The sequence below is a fragment of the Canis aureus genome, chromosome 8 (assembly GCF_053574225.1).
Source record: "Canis aureus isolate CA01 chromosome 8, VMU_Caureus_v.1.0, whole genome shotgun sequence".
Taxonomy (NCBI): Eukaryota; Metazoa; Chordata; class Mammalia; order Carnivora; family Canidae; genus Canis; species Canis aureus.
Genome location: NC_135618.1, coordinates 28,326,694 through 28,351,666, shown reverse-complemented (window position 1 = coordinate 28,351,666; position 24,973 = coordinate 28,326,694). Strand labels below are relative to the sequence as shown.

At 38.3% G+C, this 24,973-nt stretch overlaps 1 long non-coding RNA gene across 1 annotated transcript in view; it reads right to left on the bottom strand.

Annotated features, from left to right (window-relative positions):
- Positions 1–1,852: 1,852 nt before the first annotated feature.
- LOC144318559 (uncharacterized) overlaps positions 1,853–24,973 on the bottom strand; it is a 30,857-nt gene continuing 7,736 nt past the window's right edge. The window contains exons 2-4 of the long non-coding RNA XR_013384560.1: positions 3,744–3,959; positions 2,319–2,501; positions 1,853–2,103 (exon numbers count right to left, since the gene is read on the bottom strand). This is a non-coding gene — a long non-coding RNA (uncharacterized LOC144318559). The remainder of the gene's footprint in view (positions 2,104–2,318; positions 2,502–3,743; positions 3,960–24,973) is intronic.

The window sequence follows — 24,973 nt, the reverse complement described above, 5'->3', positions numbered from 1 at the left end:
GCTTATGTCTCCGCCTCTCTCTCTCTCTCTCTCTGTGTGACTATCATAAATAAATAAAAATTTAAAAAAAAAGTTTAAAAAAAAAAACAATGAATTAATGCATGTTTGTTTTTGGTGTTTGTTATATCAATCTATATTTTTGCTTAATTTTTGAACTTTCAATATTGACAAGATGAATGTTTAAGAGAACAGGTTTTGAAAACAGACTACTTGTGTTTGAGTCTCTGTTCCATAATTATTATTATATTATATTATATTATAATTATATTATTATATTATATAATTATTATTATCTCACCTTAAGTAGGTTTCTGCAGCTGTCTAAGCTTTGCCTCCTCATCTGTAAACTGGATATAAATAATCACATAGATGCCTTGTAGAGAACATCACAGAATAATAAATGTCACATTTTTAGCATAGTTTCTGATGCCTAAAAAGAGCACAATGAATATAAAATTTCTCCTCTTTCTCCTCAACTCCCTCCTCATCTTCCTCCTCAACCTCCTCCTTTCTCTTCCTTCTCTTTCACCATCTAGAAAATTCTCAGCAGTGACCATACCTATGCCCAAAAACCAAATTTATATTTGATACAGAAAACTATTCTTGAGCCACCATAAATCAATGAAAATATGCTTCAAATACATTATAAATTAGGTACCATATAGGCACCATCATCAAGAGAGGGTGAGCCAGCATGTACATGGGAGACTGGAATAATCAGATCTGACCACATCTGAGGATATATCCTCTGGTCAAGCATAAGTCTCTGGTTCTACATACCTGCTGAATGTACCACAAGGCACCAGAATAATGCCAAACAGACCACGACTCCATGACTAAGCTTTTGTTCCAAAGAGAAAGCAAAACAATTCAAGTAGCTTACCAACAACATTACGGTTTCCAACTTCCTTCCTAAGTTTAGCATTGGGTTTGCCTTTCTCATAGAACAGTATGCTAGAATAATACATTGTTCACTGAATCTATACCAACTTTTGTTCCCTCTTTAATGGCCAGTGAACCTTTATGTTTGCAATGTTTTTCTCTGTTGTACTATCTGGCATTTGTCCATATGGAAAAATCGTGCTGATTTTCTTGCATATGCAGCATTAAAACTTTCATATTATTCATTTCCATTGGTTTTCAATTTCTGAGGAAGAGTTACATGTCTTCTGAGAATCCAGAAAATTGCTCTCTGTTCTCTGTTTCCAGATTGCTTCTAAAAATGTTAAGGAGGAACAGTTCCAGTTTTCCCTTGGAGAACCTCTGTATATAGTTGACCCTTGAATAACATGGGTTTGAACTTATACATGAATTTTTTTTACAATACAGTTCTATAAATGTATTTTCTCTTCCTTATTATTTTCTTCATAACTATTTTCTCTAGTTTACTTTCTTGTAAGAATACATTATATAATACATAAAACAGAAAATATGTTAATCAGCTGTCTATGTTATCAGGAAGGCTCTGGTCAACAGTTGGCTATTAGTAGTTAAGTTTTGGGACAATCAAAAGTTTTGCATGGATTTTTGACTCGACCAGATCAGCATCCCTAACCCCTGCATTGTTCAGGGGTTGACTATATACCCTTTTTAAATTAGGGCATATTTCTGCCTCAAGTTGTGATCTTCAGACCAGTTTATCAATTCACACATTTTAAAGCATTTAGTTAACAAGTATTTATTTATCAGGCAGCTTTCTCAGTGGTGAAGATGCATTAATGAATATATCAAAAACATGGTGAAGATCTTGCCTTTGTTGAACTTACAGATTAATGAGGAAGAAAGACACAGTAAAATATTACCCCTGATAGGAGAATAACAGCCTTACAGCATCCATATGGTCAATTCCTTGTATAAGGTCAAATCCTTATAACAAATGGAAAAGTCTATAAAACTTCCTGATGGTTCTCCTCTGATTGAACCCTGACTGATAGAAGAATTGAGCAGGTTTCCATAGGTGTTCCTACCTGAAGTTGGCAGAGAAACAAGGCAGGTAGTGAGAGGCACACAGGGAGAAAGTTTGCTCCTGCACCGAACTGGCTGAAGCAGACCTTGGACAGGTGGCCATAGAGGTGGCTGGAATGAGAGGTGAGGCTGGAGGATCTGAAATAGTGCACAAAAGATGTCTGATACAGCATTCCATAAATAAGAGTGTTTATTGGATGCTCAGGAAATGCCAATGCAGTTAGGGGAGGAGAAAACAAGGGGGAAAATTTATGATTCTCTATCCCTACAGAACACTGTCCCCAAATAAATGGCATCACTCTTGCTATGGTAATTGTAACATTCCCTTTTTCTCATTAAAGCTTGTTTCTTACCTTGGTCTAGGATGATTTCAGCTTTCAATTGAATATCCACATTTGGTAAGGAGGCTGATGTTTCTGCTGCTGTAAAAAGTGCAACTTGCAGCCATAAAGTCAGAAAGAATTGTGAATGTTCTTCATTGGGTGGTGTGAAGCACTGAAGCCATAAAGTCAACATCATGTGTCCTTTGGGAGTCTCTAAAAATAGGACAGCATCTTCATGTTTGAACAGCTTCCTAGCACTTCTGTCCTAAATGCAAGTTTTGACATTGTTCTTATCTTACAACTTTTACCTCTTTCCCTTTCGTAACTCATCTTTATCAAGAGGAAGAAATTATTGCCACTGTAACAACAATGTGACAAAAAAAAAAAAAAGGTGGCCTAGGCTTAGTACATATTCACACCATATGTGCAATGTTTGCAAATTTCCTGCTACGTGTTGCCTGAATATAAATGTTTACAACATAAATCTATGCCTATTTTAAACAACTATTTTTTGTACTAATTAATAGAAACTAGGCAATTAGGGTTTTCATCAACTAACTTTGTGTCTTTGGGTAAATAATGTAAACTCTCTGGGCTTCAGCTTCTTTTTTTTTTTTTTTACACATAAGGCATTCTGGTTAAATAAATTTTCTTCTCTTTAAAAAAGTTCATTCTTTAGGCTTTCATTTTGCAATGAAACTTCCAATCAAGAAAGTAGTTCAAAAAGTGTCAGGAAAAGTAACATTATATCACTATTATTATTACTCAGTTTCAAATTCCATTGATATTAACAGTTTAATTGAATGGCAGTTTGTGAATGGAGTTGTTTATTCTCTTAAAACAGGAAAAAGTAACACCCAAATCCTTATTATACTGGAACAAATTGCTTTTAGATTTTTATCACTTAAAAGTGGCAGAAAAAATTCCCTTTTGGATTGTCTAAATGAAATGAAACAATTCACCTTAATAGTAATTAGTCAACGAAGTGAAGCTTCCACACATCAAATTCCTTAAAGGGTATGTTGAAAGAAAGATCAAAATCTTTTTAAAATCCTTGTAGCCTCAAAAGCTCCCATTTTTCTTGGGAAGTTCCCCTGATTCATGGAATTCAAAAAAATCTAAAGATTCAGATCTGATGAAAACTGAAAGAAAACGCCCTGATCTTGTGTTTATCAACATTTTAAAAGAACAAAGTTTAAAATCTTAGTGAGTGAGTTGGTCCGGATATGAGACATTCTGAGACCATCTTCTTTGACCTGATTCTTATCAGATATAAAAATAAATCCAACCTAGCAGCCAGGAAGAGCTACATTTTTCTGCAGAAAAATAAAATGAATCAAACTCCCTGACAATAATGAAACAAAAGAATGAGAAGTAAGGAAGGTAAGGAGGAGGAAAATGAGCTTCTAAATCTTGGAAATAAGAAAAAGAAATTTACTACCCAAGCTATATTACCTGTGACTGTCCGCACCACTGCCACATGGCCATTTCTTGTACGTCAATTCCTGGTGTTCCGATGGCTATTTTACACACATAACACTCTATGTGCGTGAGTGGATAGCTCAGCATGAAACTAAGAGCATCCACTTATGTAGTGCAGCTGTTCTGAATAGATTCAGGCAAATCTATTTTCATGAAGGTGCTGAAGATCCTCCTGGAAAACAACTTATCCTAAGGAAAGACAGAGCCAGATGTTATGTGCCGAACCCAACACCAGGCTTGGTTATCAAAAACAGGAGAGGGGAGAGATTCTGAGTTTACTCACACCTCAAAAGACTCCTGTGTCACTTAGATTTCTGTCTTGCCCGTGGACCCTTTCTGGGTCAGGGGAGAGAGCCAGGTGAGAGTACAGTAGAGTATGCACAGAAAGAGCATTTCCACTAAAGCTCAGCAAAATGTTGGTAGTCCTCTGTACAGGGTAATGTGAATTGGGAAAAGAGGCATGCCCCTACTTAGCATAATCCAACGAATAGTTTTAGCACATCGAGGGAGAAATGCACAGCAAGTGACAATAGCCCTCTGGTGACATGTAGTAGATGCTTTAGAAGTAGCAGAGGGATCTGTTGGATGTCCCATGATAACTGACTGGATATGTTCATTAGCACTCTTAGAAATTCACTATTACTTCCAGAAAGTTTGTAGGCAAAAAGATGAGAGTATTAGGAGAAGTTAGGTGGTCATATCAAACATGTCATTTCTGCTCACAAGCCAATGGTCAGAGGAAGTTTGATATCCTTGCCTAGATGCAAGTGAACCAGGGAAGATAGAGGAGCAGATGGCACCCCTGCCACCATAAAGAACAGAGGCTGTAAAGAGCAAGCAGGTGGGGGCAAGAGCTAGTGAAATACACTCCTAATTTGACCTCATTCATTCCTACATACCAATGAGACCAAAGAAAGTGGTCTATACACATACTTTTACAAAATTCTCATGATAACCAAAGGAAAATTCAGAGAAGGTAAGTAACATACCAGAAATTACACAGCTGTTCAGTTCTCTTCGACTCTAAATATGTTCTTTTATTATTCTCTGTTTGCCACAAAGTGATATGCTTTAAATAACTCTAAACCTTTACTGAGTTCTTATTCCATTTATTATCTCATTCAGTTTTTTTTCTCACAACAAACCAGTGAAGTAAGATTGATGTCATTCTCCACGGGCACAGAAAGTCTAAGCAACTTGATCTAAGTCACAAAGCCTGTACGTAGGAGGAAGAGATATGGCTGAGCTGCAACTCTGCCTTCAACTCTAGAGCTATTTCTAGTCACCATTTCAAACAGTTGTGCCCAGAAAGGTTAAGAATTTGCCCAAGGTCACACTAGGAAGCAGCAGACTGGAATTCCAAATCCAACTGCACAACTCCCAGTCTGGTGCTCTTCGCATTACAATGTTTCTCCTAGGGTGCCTGGGTAGCTCAGAGGGTTAGGCATCTGCCTTCTGCTCAAGCCATGATCTCGGGGTCCTGGGATGGAGTCCACATCAGGCTCTCTGCTCAGCAGGGAGTCTACTTCTCTCTCTCTCTCCCTCTCCCTCTGTGCTCTTCCTCTATCTCAAATACATAGATAAAATCTTTAAAACGAACAAACAAAATAAAACAATGTCTCTCCTAAATTGGTGACACACATACTTCAATTATACCCATTATCAATGTCATCAATTGCAAGCTGTATGCTTGGTTCCCTGCAAACCATTGGTTCATATGGTGACTGCTACTCTGGAGAATAATGGCTTCTCTCTAATTTACAACTTTATTTTTCACTTGAACAACTCTTTGAACATCTCTAAAGCATAGACTCCTTTGACCTTCACAAACTGAACACAAATAAGTTTTCAATGAATTGTTTTAGACATGAAGTATGTAGAACAGATGCTTAACTGTAATCCATAAGATGTTTTTAAGATGGAATCTATAAAGAAAAACACAAAAATGTCAATTGACAGAAGCTGAGAAAGAAGGCAGGTGAAAAACCTATCAGGAAAAAAGAGTTTAGGGAAAGTAAATATTGAATAATGGATAAAGATTGAACACAATAATTTTTTCTAATATAAAGGAAAATGTATGTCATGAAAAATGATAGGAAACAGAGCCTATGGTGAGAATTTATTAGGTATTGATAGAATCAAAGCAGGGAAGAGAAAACTAAGAAAGCCCAGAGTCATTTGAATATCAACTAATGTCCAGGTTACTTTTCATAGGCAAAATCTAGCCCATTTGCATATACGGTTTGAGACTTGTTGCAAAAAGATTAAACTTTGCTTATCTGCAAATAGACCGAGTTTCACAGACAGGCTCTATTTTAAAATAACCTTTATAACAGGACATGCTGGTAAGATGGGCCACAGTCTACATCTTCAAATTATTATGAAGAGAAGGCTGTCAGATTGAATTTTTACCATTTCCCCCAAAGGGCAAATGACTGGCTCCAATCACAGAGACCATCAAAATGACTGCCTTTAAATCCGAAGTCGATGCAGGGAGTCTACAGCATCATCTCAGACTCCTCATTAAACTCTGCCTTATGGGCCCACCCACAGTGATTCCAGCTAATTGGAGTAGAGGGATCCAAGCAATGATATTTTTAAAAATTCTTCCCATGTAATATGACATCTGTGGTATAGCTTTCCACGGTCACTCCTGTTCATGTGTACATTTCTTTGAATAATAGGCCAGCCCACTCAAGCAACCCAACAAACATCCTAACTCTTGGGAGATTAGCCTGTCAGGCTTTGGCCAGATGGAGCTATCAGTGTTATTTTTTTGTTTACTTTAGTTATTTAGTGTATTCTTAGCAAATGTGTATCACGAGTGGCTCTGCATCACATTTTTAATATGAGAAACAACATAAGAAGTTCGTGAAAAGCTTTTGACTTTAATGAACATGGTAAAAGCCTTTCCCACAACTTATTGTTAAATTTAAAACTTTATCCTTAGCAATTCTCTCTGTTCACTTCTGTACCCTTCCTTGCATGTGGTGTGATGCTCAGCGTGTCTTCTGTCTTTGTTCTTATAGTCATCTATTCTTTTGTAATGTGGTAATTAGTTTTAAGTTGGAAGCCAATCCCAACTGTGAGAGCTGAGCTATTATTACTGCTGGCTAATGTACCACTAGAAGATGAGGCACAGTAAGAAAAAAAGTTATTCTTATGTGCTTTCATTGGCTTGTTATTACCAATAATTAGGGAAATATTGTGCAAAATTTATCACTTAAGCATAAATGAGAATAGAGCTGGAAAAAAAGCAAAGATAATTAAAATGAGAAACAGTGAGTTTTCAGGGAGTAATCACTAAACCTAAGTCATTTTATGTCCCAGAAGAGCAGAAGTTCATTATCTAAACCCTGATCCACTGGTAGAAGGAGAGTCTCTGGAATTCTGGTTGTCCTCGAAATGACAAGCAAAATTGTGTGCGTGCATGTGTGTGTGTGTGTGTGTAGTTTTCTGGAGACAGATATATATCACTTTTACCAAAGGTTTATGAATGAGGTATCTACAAATTGGTTTGAAGGAGTATTACCTCCTCAAATCTTCTCTTTCTTAGCAGAACCAATACTGATTCTTCTGACTACAGTTGGCCTTTGAACAATACTGGTTTGAACTGTGCAGATCCCATTAAATGCAGATTTTTCGATCTGTTCCTTATGACTTTCTTTAGTAACAGTTTCTTTCTTCTAGCTTATTTTATTGTAAGAATAATAACATACAAAACATGTGTTAATCAACTATGTTATTGATAAGGCTTCTGGTCAACACAGGCTATTAGTAGTTAAGTTTTTGAGGATTCAAAAGCTATATTGATTGATACACAGAGCTTTGACTATGTGGGAGTCAGTGTTCTTAACTCCTACGTGGTTCAAGGGTCAACTAATAGTCTTCTTTTAGGATCTTTGCTGGTACAGGCCATAAGCACTTGATACATTTCTTCAGTGTATCCTTCCAAGGACTCCTAATTAACAGATGTTGGGATCAGGCTGGCTTCTTATGTACGAAGGCCACGAGGGTCGGGATCTTAATTTCCTAAACAATAATAGCCGCAACTTCTCTTCCTTTTCTGCTGATATTGCCTCTGATAATACCTTTTGCATCTTTTTTTCTCTTACTTTGACTTCCATGGCACCATCATCTTCTGATCTCTTCCTTTTCTTTTTTTTTATAAAGATTTTATTTATTTATTCATGAGAGACAGAGACAGAGAGAGAGAGAGAGAGAGAGAGGCAGAGACACAGGCAGAGGGAGAAGCAGACTCCTTGCAGGGAGCCCGACATGGGACTGGACCCAAGGTCTCCAGGATCAGGCCCTGGGCTGAAGGTGGCACTCAACCACTGAGCCACCTGGGCTGTCCCCTCTTCCTTTTCTGTTTACACATTTTCATCTTTTTTTTTTTTATAACTCCTTATCTTCCAAATATCACTAAAATGTTGATCTTTCCTCCACATTTTATGCTGGGTCTCATCTCTCACTACTCCACAGGTAAGGCACACCACAGGTGAGGTAAGGCACCTTGGCTGCCTTACCTCATGTATCACTCCTCTTCCATTCTCTCTTTCTCTGATTATGATGTCTTCTGAGCTCTAGCATTTTGTGATTTTTTGGCATTTCTATTGTAAGTAGCTCGTAAATGCCTTAGACTTGTATTTCTGGAAACATGTTCTTCCTTTGTTTTCTCCACTTTGGTCAATGATACTCTTCTGCACATTTGTGTCTAACTTAGGTATATGAAATTCATTGCTGATTTCATTTTTCTGGCAGTTTCTATGGACGTTTTGTCTTTTCAAAAACAATCATCTTGTTTCCCCTATTTTCCATTTGTCCCTCTGCAATAATACTGTAACTTCTTGGTTTGGGTCTTTTTTCCTCCTAAGTAGGCTTTTATCTGGTTACTCTGTCTTTGGCTTTCTCTCCAATCCATCCTTTACATTTCCTTCAGAAATATGTATCTGACCTTATTGTTCTACTGCTTAAAATTCTAGTGTTCTCTAAATGTATAGCATTCCCTTGCTGAACAGTTCTTTGAAGATTCTGTAGAAATGCAAGATGCCTTTTCCAATGTCAAAGTCTAAGGAAAAGGCTGGAACTGAGAAATATGGAAACATTCTTGGTTATTTGGCAAATTACTAAAAGATATCTCTTAAGCTTCATTATGTGCCCACCTATATCCATTTTATCTTAGGATCTGATATAAAAATTACCAAATGTCTCCTTACTTTTTTTTAAAAAAAAGTAATCTCTACACCCAGTGTGGGGCTTGAACTTAGGACCCTGAGGTCAAGAATCGCATGCTCACCTGACTGAGCCAGCCAGGTGCCTCTCCTTACTCTTTTATCCATAAACTATGTCTCCCATCTACCACCAGATTGCAAGCTTGATCTGTCATCAGTCATGATGAGCTACCAGGTGCTAACTTTTCCACTACTATTAATATTGTAATAATAACTCACTAATTTGAACATTCAATAATTTTTAAGTTTGCTTCTTTTTTCAGTGTGTGCCAGCCGCTATAGAAGATAGGAGGTAAAGACCTCATAGTTTTTCTTTCGCAAGTGAATGGCAAATTTTTTTGCCCTTGGAATATTTTCCAGAGACACCTGATAACCTAGTAAAATTCATTTCAGGAACTATGCTATTACTGACCAAAATAAAACATTTAGTTACCCAACATGCTTTACAATATCTAGAAAATCCTTATCTCTATTATCACTAATTGATAGAAAAGAGAAAAATGACTTTGAAGTCTAAGTGATATGAAAAGGTCATAAAGTAGTCTCTCAAGAAATCAAGGGGTTTGCCTTTCATATGAGTGACCTCGCTGATACATTAGTGCCCAACACCATTTCTTTGCTTGAAAAAAATCATGTTTTCTTCAAATATACAAATCCTATACATCTTTTTATGCTCTGTCCCATGCATAGGGAAATTAGAACAGAATCTCAGAGTCTTTGTAAAATAAGAAACTTCTTTTTATGTTGTGATTTTTAAGCTTTTCTATGTTCCTACTTTACTAGAAGAATCTTTTTTTTTTTTTTTTTTTTTTTAAGCTTACAATTCCTCTTCTCATTTCATCCTGTTAGAATCTTCCAGGAGCACTTAGGGATATCCTGACTATCCCACACAAACAGGGAGCCATCAGTACTGAATCGCTGGAATTCCATCAAATCGTACAAAACAACTCAGAAATTATCAGCCTAGAATAGAGCAATGGGTGCTCAGCCTTTTAGTGACAGACTGATTACTGCCTTCACATTTCAGGAATAGATTCACAGCCTATATTCCTACAAATACCCAACAATTTAAATAATTAAGCCTATGAGGGGTTTTTTGGTGAAAGTTTGCCCCATAAGGCTTTTTCATAAGCATCAGCAATCTGTTAAAAATCTATGATTTCTGCTCTTTGCTTTGTTGTTATAGCAACCATCAAACTAGACATATACCAAAAGAAAAAAGACCACCACCTAACCAGTAACATCAAATTGAAATGACAATTTCTATGTTAAATATAAAATGACAAATCAATTTCTAACTGCTGAAGCATAAATTCAAGATAAAACCAGACTTTTTAAATTTCTTTTAGCAAATTTGGTAATGCTGGTATTGGTGGTGGTGTTGGTAGGTGAAGAGATTGGAAAGGGGAGATTAGAAGAGAGAAAACAACATTAGACACTTATGAAACTGAGTTTAATTGTGCAAATATTAAAATTCAATGGTAAACCGACACTGTCCAAACATTGAAATATTGTTAATTGTAAAGTGGCTACATGCAAGTATAAAAGATCTTTGTTTTACTCATGAGCAGGGGAAATTGTATACCGTTCAGAAAAGAGCTCCAAGCATGTAACCAGGCATATTGAAGACAGAAGATCTGACCATGAGGTAATAGTAACAATGGGTCAGAGCTGCTCATCATAGGTTGCATTTTGTCAAACACATTAATTCATAAGATCAAGTGGGCCCAGCAACAATGCACTGTACAATAGAATATCTGGAAGCAGCCATGAAAATGGGCCAGAGGGCACAAATAAGTACATGACTAAGTGTCTCACACCCATATGTCACTAAACACTGTTGCATGGGTCTTAACCTTACCTTTTATCCACAGCCACAGTGGATAGAGAGATAAGATGCTGCCTTAATGGATACTTTGTCTCCAAGTGTGGACATGAGCTAAAAAAGGACTGCTCTAGCCCTACAGTCCTGTTGAGAGGGGGTCCCTAACATTTAGCAGCCAGGGGAAACCCTCCCACTGGGCAGACCTTTGTGGAGTGCACACCTTTCTTTGTGTAGAAGTGGCCCCAAATAAGAACACATATAGATGCGTGGATAATAATGACTAGCTTAGCTGAATACCTAAGGGCCTGGAAAAAGAAATACTTGAAAATGAGGAATAAGAAAGTCTAAAGGAGAGGCATGTGGATGACCTAAGGGAGTGAATATGAAATTTGAAGATCTTTTTATTACATATTAACACCTAACAGAGATCACCTGTCATAGAAGAGGCAGTAAACAACCAAAGAGACAGACCCAGCCAGTGGACATCATCTAGCCCCTGTCAACAGCCACTCCTGGGCTAGCACAGTGGAGTAGACATGTTGAAAGGGGAGAAGGCTTATATGTAGGGTTTAGGTGGCTCCCATTCAATAGCTGATCTAGTTAACTGCTGCTGGCAAATATGCAACCTGCCATAGTCAGCCCCGTGCCTTGAAGAGACCAATCAGCCACTTGGAATCAACTTGGAAGCAAAGGCTCAATTGGAAGATCATAAAGTCTCCTTTAGAAACTCATCATAAGATCAAGCTATTACACTGGGTTTATACTTGGAAGTTTTGATTTCCACTTGATAAGCAGATGTTGGAGACATTTATTTTAATCTTCCCTATTAAAAATTAATATTTAGTCTGATAGTCTTCACCAAATAAAATGTTGCTGAGTCCCACTCACTAAAATGGAAACTGTCCAAATTGAAATCAGTCATCAATCAGTCCTCAGCATGACTAACCCATTTTGGTTAGATCTAGGTATTAATGAGACCAAAGTTGGAAGTCATTAACCTTTTTAAAAATTTTATTTTAAGAAGGCATATTTTATTCTTAGAATATCTATGCAGCAGAAGCTATCTGGTACAGGCCATCCATCTGCTGCTTGCCATTCAGTCAAATTGATATAGTAGGTAAAATGCTGTTGTACTTCCCCCTTCTAGTCCTAGGTTTGGTGATCCATATTTCTAATATGACTTCAAACTAGGTCAGTGGCTACTACTCTTAAAAAGGTTAGTTAATGTAATATGACCATGCTATGATAGAGCCATACCTTAGACACATCAAGCATTGAAAAGGTTTTGTTGAATAAATTAATATGAATGAATACTTTTATAAAACATAATTCTTCATTTTATAGGAGCCTCAGAAAATATTTTTATATCATTCATATCCCCTGTCTTCCGCACCCAATCAATTATTCTTTTTTGAGATCCTCTAGTCTCATCCTGTGTCCATCTCTCCAGCAATGGTGTTTCTAGAGTTCTATTATGAACAGTGACCTGGAAAGTGAGGCCAGATGACTTTTCTAGAAGATGAGATAAAGCAGCAGACACATTGCCTTTTCTATCTGTTTAAGGTAGCTTGGGGAGCTAATGGCAACCCTCAGGATGCCATTGTTTTCCAGCTTCACTTCTTCCCATTCCTCCTTGTTCTGAATTCCTTTTTGGCTGGCTTTCGTTAATTCCTTAGAAAGTCTCAAGCCTGTTCCAAATAAAAGGGGCCTTTTTATTTGTTGCTTTTCCTACCTAGAGACATATTGTTCTAAATGCTACTCATCATTTAGTTCTCAGCTTGAATGTCATTTTTTCAGGGAAAACTTCCTTGGACTAGAACAGTTCACTTACCCCCACCATTCCCCATCATAGGCTCTATTCTTCAAACATGGAGTCCAGTTCCTCCCATTAGACCATAAGCTTTGGGGATGCAGGAACAATGTTTGTCTTGTTCACTGAACTATTCCTAGTGCCCAGCTCAGGGCCTGATTCACTCCACCCATGCTTTTTTTTTTTAATATTAAATATCCAATATGTAAACATTATACATTACTGCACAAGCAACAGGACAAATAAACAATCAAAAGGCAAATTAAATATGTCTCAAAACAAGAAAATACAATATTCTAAAATGTAGGGGTTGTAGCAAAAGCAGATGTTAGAGTAAGATATATGCTATAAATGCTTATGTTAAGAAAAAAATTATACCTCCAAGAACTAGAAAAAGGAGAAACTTAGCTGAAATTTAGTAAGAAGGAATTAACAAAGAAAAAAATCAGAAATAAATAAAATCAAGACCGAATAAACAACATAACATTAAAAGTAATGACTAGTTTTTACAAAAAAAAACAAAAACAAAAACAAACCCACAAAAAAAAAACCAAAATTGGCAATGCTTTAACTACATTAACTAAGAAAATAAAAGAGAAGGGGCACCTAGGTGACTCAGTCAGTTAGGCATACAACTCGATTTCAGCTCAGGTCATGACCTTAGGGTCATGAGAGGAAGCCTTGAGTTAGGCTCCATACTTGGTGTGGAGCATGTTTGGGATTCTCTCTCAACCTCTGCCCCTCCCTCCACCACTTGTGCACTCTCTCTCTAAAAAAAAATATATAAGGAAAAAGGAAAAAAAAAAACAAAGATAAAACTCAAAACCAAAATGGGAAATGGAAAACAATACAACAGATAACCATAGAAATACGTACTGTGATAATAGATTACTATAAACAATTGTATGCTAACAAATCAGATAACTTAGAAAAAAAAAAAAAACCAATAATTCCTAAAAAGCACAAGTTACTATGATTGAGTCACGAATCTTGATTCCAAAAAAATGGAAATCTTTTTAGACCAATAGCAAGAATGAAAGGTGAGTTGGGAATCACAAATCTCCCAACACAGAAAAACCCAAGACCACATGGTTTCATTGGTGAATTCTATCAAACATTCAAAAAAAAAAAAAATAATGACAATCTTTTTCAAAATCTTACAATGAAATAGAGGAAACACATTCAAAATCATTCCATGAAGTTAGTACTGCTCTGATACCAAAGCAGGATAAAAACAATACAAAAAAGCCTAGTTTGTCTGACATAAGGATTGGTACTCCAACTTTCTTTTGGCAACCATTTGCATGATAAATGTTTCTCCATCTCCTCACTTTCAATCTGCAGATGTCTTTAGGTCTAAAATGGATCATATAGATGGTCTTGTTCTTTTTATCCATTCTGACACCCTATGTCTTTTGATTAGAGTGTTTAGTCCATTTACATTCAAAGTAATGATTGATTGATATGTATTTATTGCCATTTTATTACTTATTTTGTTGTTTCTGGAGATTTTCTCTGATCCTTTCTTTTTGTCACTTTTGGTCTCCCCTCTGCATTCAAAGAATCCTCTTTAATATTTCCTGCAGGGCTGGTTTTGTGGTCACAAACTCCTCTAGTTTTTGTTTTTCTGGGAAATTCTTTATCTTTTCTTCAATCCTGAATGAGTAAAATATTCTTGGCTGCAGATTTTTCCTATTCAGCACTTTGAATCTATCATGCCACTCTGTTCTGGCTTGCCAAATTTCTGTTGAGAAATCTCCAGCTACCCTTATGGGTTTTCCCTTATAAGCTAAGGATTTTTTTTTCTTGCTCCTTTTAAGATTTTTCCTTTATGACTGTATTTTGCAAATTTAATTACAATATGTCTTAGAATTAGCCTGTTTTTGTTGATCTTGATGACAAGATCTCTATGCCTCTGGATTTGGATGCCTTTCCTTCCTCAGATTAAGGAACTTTTCCACTGTTATTTCTTGAAATACATTCTCAGCCCCCTTTTCTTTCTCTTCTTCTTCAGGGCCTCCTGTAATATGAATGTTATTACTTTGGATGGAGTCACTGAGTTGCCTGAGTCTATTCTCATGTTGCATAATTCTTTATTTCTTTTGTTCAGTTTCAATATTTTCCATTATTTTGTTTTCTGGATCACAAATTCATTCCTTTGCTTCTTCCAGCCTGCTCTTCAATGTATCAAGCCTATTTCTAATCTTGTTTATTGTATTCTTCTTCTCTGATTCTTTTTTTTTTATATTTTATTTACTTATTCATGAGAGACACAGAAAGAGAGGCAGAGACAGAGGCAGAGGGAGAAGCAGGCTCCATGCAGGGAGCCTGATGTGGGGCTCGATCCCAGGACCACGGAATCACACCCTGAGCCACAGGCAGATGCTCAACTGCTGAGCCACCCAGGCGTCCCACTCTGATTCTTTCTTAACTCTTATCTCTGTGGTGAAGGTCTCACTGATATCTTCTATTCTTTCCTCAAGCCCAGTGAATAATCTTATGATTGTTACTTCAAATTCTCCATCAGACGTATTACTTAACTTCTGTTTCACTTAGATCTCTGGCTGCAGGCAGGCGTATCTTGTTCCTACATGTGGGATAAATTCCTGTGTGTCTTGGCATTTTATCTGTCTCTGTGCCTTCTTCTGTGTATTAGAAAAGCCAGCTATGTCTCCTGCTCCTGAAAGTAATGGCCTAATAAAGCAGATGTCCTGTAGTGAACTGTGTTGGTCCCTGGCCAGAATGTGGCAAGTTTTAACTCCACAAATAAAGGAGAAAAGAAGCAACATTGAAGAAGGTAAGAAATATGGTGATATGGCTTGGGGGAGAAACCGATCACAGGTGCTGCAAAAAGGAGGGAGCCCTGGTAATGGAGAAAGGCGAGAGAAAGAAAAGCACACAGGGGAACACACAAGGAGAGTGTTTCCCCAAAACAAGAGGGACTGAGTTTCACGAGTTCTCACAGCTAAGGATGCTTAAAGCCTGGAGTTTCATAGGTCAGCGGGCTTGGTTGGGAAAGAGCCAGAGGGCACTGCACTGCTCCTGGAGAGAAGGCAGCCAACAACCTAGGAGGCAGATGGTATGGAAACAGTCACCTGAAAAATGCCTGGGACACACAGGGCAGAGATTATTTGCTGTCCTAGGAGTGCTTCCCTGAGAGGCAGTGTTCAGGGAGATACCTCTTCCAGAATAAAGGAGCTGGCAGGCACCATTTCCCAGCCACACTTATTGAATGAATGAGTTGCATTGCAGTTGGAAGAGACTTTATCAATCATGAAATTGCATCACAGGATGATTGCTTGTATTGCTCGTGGTCTTGTAACTAATTAACAGCAATATCAGAACTGGAACACTATAAAGAACACTGATTCTGGACCTAGGGCCCTTTCCAACCACTTCTTCATCAATGGGTCAGGCCAAAGTTGTTATTTCAAGGCCTCAAGCAATTTTTGAAGTTTCATCTTTGTTTTCACTTCCTGCCAGTCTTGGGGTTGTTAATTGTTTTTCTGCTGGTCTGAGGATAGTACTGTCTCCCTCCTTTTCAGAATGACTATTCATTTGGATTTTCTGGTTGACTCCAGAATCTGGATGTGCCCCGCACATGTCCTTTAATGTCTTTTATCATACATTCTGACTCTTGAAATAGTCTGCCTCACTCCTCAGCCCATGCCTAGTTCCAGGTCCTTGCACAGATTCTGCTCCATGTCCTATCATGTAGTGATGTCTTAGTCTTGCTCACTGAATCCTGGTTACATGAGTCTACATTTGAACAATTCTATCCTAGTGCACAGACTTACCGTAGTATTAAAATCCCTAACATCCCACATCCCTAAGTTGGGATGTAACAATGAGTATATACAGGGGTCTTGCTTCCTATGTGCTGAGAATTGTTTTATAGATTTACACATATTAATTCATTTAATCCCCCTATAGCTATATGAAATAGGTGCCACTAGGTAACTTGCCTGAAGTCACTCAGTGCTAAGTGTGGAGTCAGGGCTTGAACCCATGAGTTTTGGCTCCGGAGTTCGTACTCTCAACCACTATGCTATACTGCCTTTAAGTGGAAATGAGCATTCAAATACACTAGTAGAAATTGAGAAAACAGACAAAAAGTGGCCTCTTCATAGGCAGAGAGAAAAGAAGTAGATAAAACAAGAAAGGTTAAGGATAGTGGTAAGAATTCAGGTGCAAACGATGCTGAATAGATTTTTTTAAAGCTACATGCATCTCTTGTGAAGTGGCCTGTGTTCAAATGTGTCCTGTTAATTTAGTAAGTACCACCTCTGCCCCACGGGTAAGGATGGGTACATATCGTGGCTGAGGAAGTTGAGGTATAGTGGTATTTCAGACGTGACAAGGACGTGTTTCGTGAGAGCTGCTGACGTTGAATGGTAGAAAACATTTGTGTTTCAGAGGAAAAGGGCAAGAAGGAAAGAGTGAGGAGAATAGGACAAAAGAACAGAAATAAGAAAGTGAGTGCTGAGGAGAGGTGAGGAGAGACAGGAATGAAGAACAGAATGCTGGGATAAGGCAGCTTTTGTGGAATGGGGTTCGATGCTTGCTCAAAGGAACTTGCTCATAGGTTTTATTAATTTACAATGTGGATACTAGGATTAATGGGTTTTGTCTTCATTAATATTTCTATTGCTGTTTCTAAATACACCACTTTCTAAAAACAGTAGTGACATATTTATATCATCATTGTCACTCTGTCTCCTTTAAATATATTGGTGAAAGTATAATATTTATGAAACTTTTTTTAATATTTATGAAAGGATTAGCTCCTTTTCTCTTAAAGACCCTGCAAGCCTCCTTCTGCTCTATGTTTATGTTGCCCCAACCTGAGGCCTCTTGGGTATCTAGGCCTTTGATACTCTGTGATTGCATAAAGGGTAGGGCTGGGATCATCAAATGATCTCATTACCACTTCTAGAAAACCCAATACTTAGCCCATTATAGACTTTATTTTTGCTTACTGAGGCAGCATGTGCTTATAAAAATGAACACTTATTCGTGATTTTGAGTATAAACTATGAAATGATTAGATTTCTCGATAACTCAATTTGAATAGACTCACACCAGAGAGGGGTGAGATTCTGATTCTAATAGAGAGAATGTAATGTGGCATCCACTAAGAAGTGAGAGAAGAAAGTAATGCTCATGATTAGAGAGTTGGTCCTTGTGTCATATGTAAATTGGGAGTTGTGATGTCTTCTCCTAAATCTCTTCTGCTAATATAGATGCCATGTGCAGTACAGCTGGTGTACTTCACAGAAGAATATTGTAATCCTGTAAAAACATGTTGAGACTGTAGGATGTGAGTCATGACAAAAATCTCAAGGATTATTATCTTTTTACTTCTACCCAGGAGGGTTCAGTTTTTGCATCTCTTCTATAGAAATATATTTTATGAAGAAATAATAAGATGACATAAAACTAAATATTGAAATTTAAAATTATGCATAGACCATAAAATGCTAATTTCTTCATTTAAATTATATTGTTCATTTTTAATAGAATGGGTAAAAGATATAAACTCTTGAAATCAACTTGGCAGCCTCAAAATTTGAATACTTTCTTCTTGGATTCTAAATTTCCTTCATAATGAACTGCATATTTGAAATCTATTTGGTCTATTTTGCCAGTTTATTTTGTATTGTCTTGATTTACTTAGTAGATCATTATTTTTTTGTTTATTTAACTAGTTTTCAATGTTACAAGGCAGGATATCCCCCAAAACAGATTTTGCTACAAATATGGCTTTTGCTTCTGTTTTATACAGAGGCCAGGTTTTTACCAAATTTATTCAATCCATTCATTTAAAAAGTTCATCTAATAAATACCAGTTATTGACATTCTAAACTTATTTATATGTGTAAAAATAGCCTACTCCTATTTTTAGTATGTATTAGTAAGCTTCTATGAGTTGTTTTCTTCATGCCAATTATATGTGGCTTCAATCTTACATATAAGGGTCAAAATTTCTTATTTTTCTATTTAGCTTCTTATTTTTTATTTCTTATTTTCTATTTTTCTGTTTTCTATTTTCCATCACGTAACAATGGTAATTCCTTTCTTAGGCATATTTCCTTCCTTCTGTTTCTTTTCCCTCATTTTATCTTCCTGTGTGGTCTATTTTTAATTGTTTTCTCCTGTTCATTTGAACTTTACAGACCTTGAACTTGGTTATATTTACCTCTCATATATATACTTTCAATTTGGAAAAGGAGTCTAGTTTCTAAAGATTGCATATGTTGGCATCTTTGTTTTCAAGCCTGCTATAAGCATGAGATGATTTTAAACACAAATTAGCTGATTATCACAAGTAACATAATTCTCACTAGTAACTACTTGGTCTTTATGATACTCAGGGGCTAATGTGCTTGTTCAGGAAAAAAAATTAAATTAAATCCATAAATAAAAATATGTTTAGATAAAAATACAATCAGACAAAGTAATTCACAAGAAGTGTGTTGTACTAGTTCCTGCATGAGGATCTGTGTCACACAATTATAATGTGAAGGACCAACAAATAGTGAAACTCCATAGCCATTCTGGCTCTGCAGTTTCTTTTGCATCTCCAGCAATTCAGTGGTTATTCAAATCTTCATTAGTTGAAAGGTGGGAGATGGTACAACATCCTTTTCATCTTCAGGAGTTGACCCCAAGATTTGTGCACCTGTCCTGCTATGGCGTCAAGTATGTAAGGATGACCTAGCTTCAAAATCCAGTTCATTTCAGTGCTGTTGATTTGACAACCATATCTTCTAAATTTCAGAACTTCTGCTTCTCTGCCCCATCTGATCATTCTCAATGTGTGTGTGTTAATATTAATTACTTTGTTAGTCCTGACCTTCTTTTTTTTTTAAGATTTTATTTATTCATGACAGACACACACAGAGAAAGAGGCAGAGACACAGGTAGAGGGAGAAGCAGGCAGAGGGAGAAGCAGGCTCCATTCAGGGAGCCTGACATGGGACTTGATCCTGGGTCTCCGGGATCAGGCCCTGGGCTGAAGGCAGTGCTAAACCGCTAAGCCACCCAGGCTGCCCTAGTCCTGACCTTCTTAACAATCATTTCCTTTAGTTCTTCCCTTGGGCAACTCATCATCTGAATATTCTGATAACTGTACATTCTCAACTTGCTTGATTCTTTAGGACCTTAAAAATCTGACTTCTATTTCTGAAAAAGCCATGGCTCCGGTTTGATATATTTTTTTTAAACAAATCATGCAGATAGTGTAAGTCATTTGGGAGGGAGAGGTAAAACTGTGCTTTGCTACACATGCCCTTCTTCTGCATCCATCTACCCCCCACATCCCTACTATGACTGGCTTTGCATTGCATCTCTCCTCTGGTCTCCCAGTTGCCAGAGCTAGTTGACCACTTTGAGGCAAAAGAGCTGAGTTTTCGTATTTCTGCACTGAGCAGTTATTGGCTACGGGCTGCTGGGAACTTTTTGTTTTCAGGGGAGCTGGACAAGGGATCCCAGTAGCCTAAGTGTAGCTCTCTGGAGAAGGGTTCATATGCCAGCTTTTAAGAGTAGAGCATGTGGAAACTGGGGGATGGATACCCAAAATTCATACAAGGGATCTGAAGGCATCTGAGTCAAGTAACAGTCACCATTATGCTGTCACAGTAGTTATGCCTGACTTGTCCCTATGTGTTATCTTTTGCATGAAAGAATCTACTCTCCCCTAGAAAACGAAGAAAAAAGTAACTGGCATTTCCTTATGCATTTGAACTTGTTCATTCTTTTTTTTTTTTTTTTTTTAAGATTTATTTACTTATTTTTACAGAGAGAGAACATGAGCACACAGTGGAGAAGGGCAGAGGGAGAGAGAAGGAGAGACTCTCAAGCAGGCTCCCCATTGAATGAGGAGCCCCACTTAGGGCAGATCTCACAACCCTGAGATGATAACCCAAGCCAAAACCAAGAGTCAGATGCTCAACCACCTGAGCCATCCAGGCACCCTAAATTTGTTCATTCTTTAAAGAGATATTTATGTTGCCTACTATGTGGTATTTATGAAATTTGTTTTCCTTTGAAATTGCCACTCATACATTTGCAGACATGTACTAATTCAGAATATTTAAATTATTTATTCAATAAAATAAGGAAATATTTACTGAAAACAATTACTCTGTATATTGTAGAAAAGCCAAACTAATGTATATGATTGTCGAATGGTATGGTTGTTAATGATTGCCTGGGGCTGTTGGCCAATTTTGCATCAGTTTAACACCTTCATTTCAGCATTGTTGATTGCTTGTGTATGTGTCCACTCTGAATTCTTCAAACCATGTAACATCTCACTGGTTCGCTCACAAATCAATACAGGTGAATAAAATCTCTAATTAATTTTTCTACAACTTCCCTTATTAATAAAGCAAAGTATATAAAAGAATAAGTTTCCCAAATGGCCCAAATGATTAAAAGTACAAATTTATTCTAATTCTAACCTGAAAAAGAAAACAAATGGCAGGTAAATGTTTGGGCCATAGAAACTTTAATCACGCAACAGTAGCAGCTGAACCACATTTGACTAATTCTTTGGTCTCTGTTATTGGAACAAAACATGCTAACTGCAGCTGATTAGGCTTCATCATAATACATAGTTTGAGGTCAGAACACATATTAAAAATAACCGTAAAATAAGAGGAATGTTTTAAAGTTATATAACAGAATCAAGGCAGACTTTTTTAAAAAGTCCTGAATATCTGATACTTAAATAATATATAATATATATAAAATCATTATATATAACTTAGTAGCACATTTTGGTGAATTCTCTCTGTGTATGTGGTGACATACTCTTCACTGCCTCCCAACTCATCTGCTTTGCCCCCACCAAATCATGTGCTGTGTTGGTATAAAAAAATAAACAGTAGGGTCTAAGCACAGACATGGGTTTTTTAAAAAATTCACAAACACCACGATGAAAACATTGAACTTTGTCCCCTTTCAAAGGACAAAGGAGTTGCAAAGCATTCCATTCACAAATATTGCAGTTTGATATCACACACACACACACACACACACACTCAAGAGTCTATACTGGATTAAGTCACTTTCCTAAATCATTAAAATAATAAAAATAATGAAAATATTATCATAATTCTTTTAAAGCAGTAAAGGTCAGAGGCACTCAGAAAAAGATGTTCATGTGCAAGTATAATATGTTAGTGACACCAAATTATCTTACAAGAAAGTCACCAATACTCAGTAACAAGGGACACTCTCCTGACATTGACTTTGGTTTGGTATGTCTTCACTGGCCCACTTACATTTGAACTGAACTACTGACAAGAGCATAGATATGGGGCAGTTCAGTTGGGCCATCCTCCACCTCCATCCTACACTGAGAATGTTCCTAAGGCCACCAACTCTCTCTACAAATGGCTGTTTCAGAAAATTTTGACAAAACTCTCGAGACTACAGCTAATAGGCATCCCAATGGCAAATATTCTGTTTCTAGTCTGCACTAAGAGAAGAATGGGGAAATATAACCCAATTTCATTGTCTTTACAAAGCTGAGCTGCAAGCACAGAGTTCCCAATTTTGGCATTTCTTCACTTTCTAGTACTTTTTCTAAACACAGTCTTCCTCTTCCTAGTGGAATACCAGCTTGCCTCTATGGTGCTGCCCATTCTCTCATATTTCTGGTACCAATGTGTGTTTTGTTTTACTGCTCAGTTGTTTGGTAGTTCTAAGAGGATCTACTTAAAGAATCTTGATGTTCACAGATTAAGTATTTAGGAATATGAAAAGTGGTGGAAACTATTGATAAGTCAGTGTAGGTGGCAATGGAAGTATTTTGAATTATCAAAGAGGTGGGGGTTTTTAATTTTATTTATTTATTTATTTTAGTGCATCATATTCAGTGAATGCACAGCAGACAGTATTTTATTTCCAGGCTTGTTATCTGAAGAATTGTTCCTCAGGGAGCTATTGGCAATTCTCTGAAACATATCACCTTTAATGGAGCATTAGCAGAGCGTGGCCAAATAGTCCCTGCTCTGCTCATCTCAGGTGGCCCTCATTTCCCTCTGACTTACATTCAAAGTCTTTTGGAAATCTGTTCACTTAATCAATGTAAGGAATATATGGAACCATGCAAAGTAGTTTAAGAAACAGATTCTCAGAAGTGGCCAAACTCAGTTGTTCATTATTCCAAGGAAATTGATTCCATTTCAGGTTCAATGATAGTGACAGTCATTAATACTATTTACCAAATATTTCTGCTTTGGCCCCATTCTAAACGCATAGTAAGCTTACACTTCTATATTCTTTTATTAGCAGGTATGAAATCATGTGACCACTTTTACCCAGTGAATTATGACTAAAATGATATGTGTCATTATTAGAACACTTAGTTTCGGGAAGAGGAGGGGCAAGATGGCAGAAGAGTAGGGTCCCCAAATCACCTGTCCCCACCAAATTACCTAGAAAACCTTCCAATCATCCTGAAAATCTATGAATTCGGCCTGAGAATTAAAGAGTGAACACCTGGAATGCTACAGTGAGAAGAGTTCGCGCTTCTACCAAAGTAGGAAGACGGGGAAAAAGAAATAAAGAAACAAAGATCTCCAAGGGGGAGGGGCCCCGCGAGGAGCCGGGCTGAGGCCGGGGCGAGGGTCCCCAGGACAGGAGAGCCCCGTCCCGGAGGAGCAGGAGCTGCACCGACCTTCCCGGCGGAAAGGGGCTCGCGGGGAGGTGGATCAGGACCCAGGAGGGCGGGGATGCCCTCGGGCTCCCCGGGGACAGTAACAGACACCTGCGCCCCGGGAGATGCGCCGAGCTCCCTAAGGGCTGCAGCGCGCACGGCACCGGCGGGACCCGGAGCAGCTCGGGGGGCTCGGGGGCAGCTCCGCGGAGGGGGCTGCGGGGCGGGAGCAGCTCGGAGGGGCTCGGGCAGAGGAAGAGGCTCCGTGAGGAGGGGGCTGCGGGGCGGGAGCAGTTTGGAGGGGCTCGGGCGGCAGCTCCGCCGAGGGGGCTGCGGGGCGGGAGCGCGAATTCAACAGCGCAAGCCCCGGAGCACAGGGCGCCGGGACACAGCCCAGGATCCGGCCTCCCCCGGGACAGGCAGAGGCCGGGAGGGCCCAGGACAGCAAGGACGCTCCTGCCCCAGCTGAGCAGATCAGCGGCCCCGCCCGGAGCCTCCAGGCCCTGCAGACGGAGAGCTCCGGAGTCACTGCGGGGGCTGAATCCAGGGCTCCAGAGCTGGCCCCGCCACTGGGGCTGTTCCTCCTGCGGCCTCACGGGGTAAACAACCCCCACTGAGCCCTGCACCAGGCAGGGGCAGAGCAGCTCCCCCAAGTGCTAACACCTGAAAATCAGCACAGCAGGCCCCTCCCCCAGAACACCAGCTAGACTGACAAGTTCCAGGGGAAGTCAAGGGACTTAAAGTACACAGAATCAGAAGATACTCCCCCGTGATTCTTTTTTTCTTTCTTTTTCTTTTTCTTTTGTTTTTGTTTTGTTTTGTTTTGTTTTGCTTTTTGATTTGTTTCCTTCCCCCACCCCCTTTTTTTCCTTTCTTTTTCTTTCTCTTTTTCTTCTTTTTTTTCGTTTTTTTCTTCCTTTTTTTTCCTCTTTCTCTTTTCTTTCCTTCTTTCTCTCCTCTCTTTTTCTCTTTTTCCCAATACAACTTGCTTTTGGCCACTCTGCACTGAGCAAAATGACTAGAAGGAAAACCTCACCTCAAAAGAAAGAATCAGAAACAGTCCTCTCTCCCACAGAGTTACAAAATCTGGATTACAATTCAATGTCAGAAAGCCAATTCAGAAGCACTATTATACAGCTACTGGTGGCTCTAGAAAAAAGCATAAAGGACTCAAGAGACTTCATGACTGCAGAATTTAGAGCTAATCAGGCAGAAATTAAAAATCAATTGAATGAGATGCAATCCAAACTAGAAGTCCTAACGACGAGGGTTAACGAGGTGGAAGAACGAGTGAGTGACATAGAAGACAAGTTGATAGCAAAGAGGGAAACTGAGGAAAAAAGAGACAAACAATTAAAAGACCATGAAGATAGATTAAGGGAAATAAACGACAGCCTGAGGAAGAAAAACCTACGATTAATTGGTGTTCCCGAGGGCGCCGAAAGGGCCAGAGGGCCAGAATATGTATTTGAACAAATTCTAGCTGAAAACTTTCCTAATCTGGGAAGGGAAACAGGCATTCAGATCCAGGAAATAGAGAGATCCCCCCCTAAAATCAATAAAAACCATTCAACACCTCAACATTTAATAGTTAACCTTGCAAATTCCAAAGATAAAGAGAAGATCCTTAAAGCAGCAAGAGACAAGAAATCCCTGACTTTTATG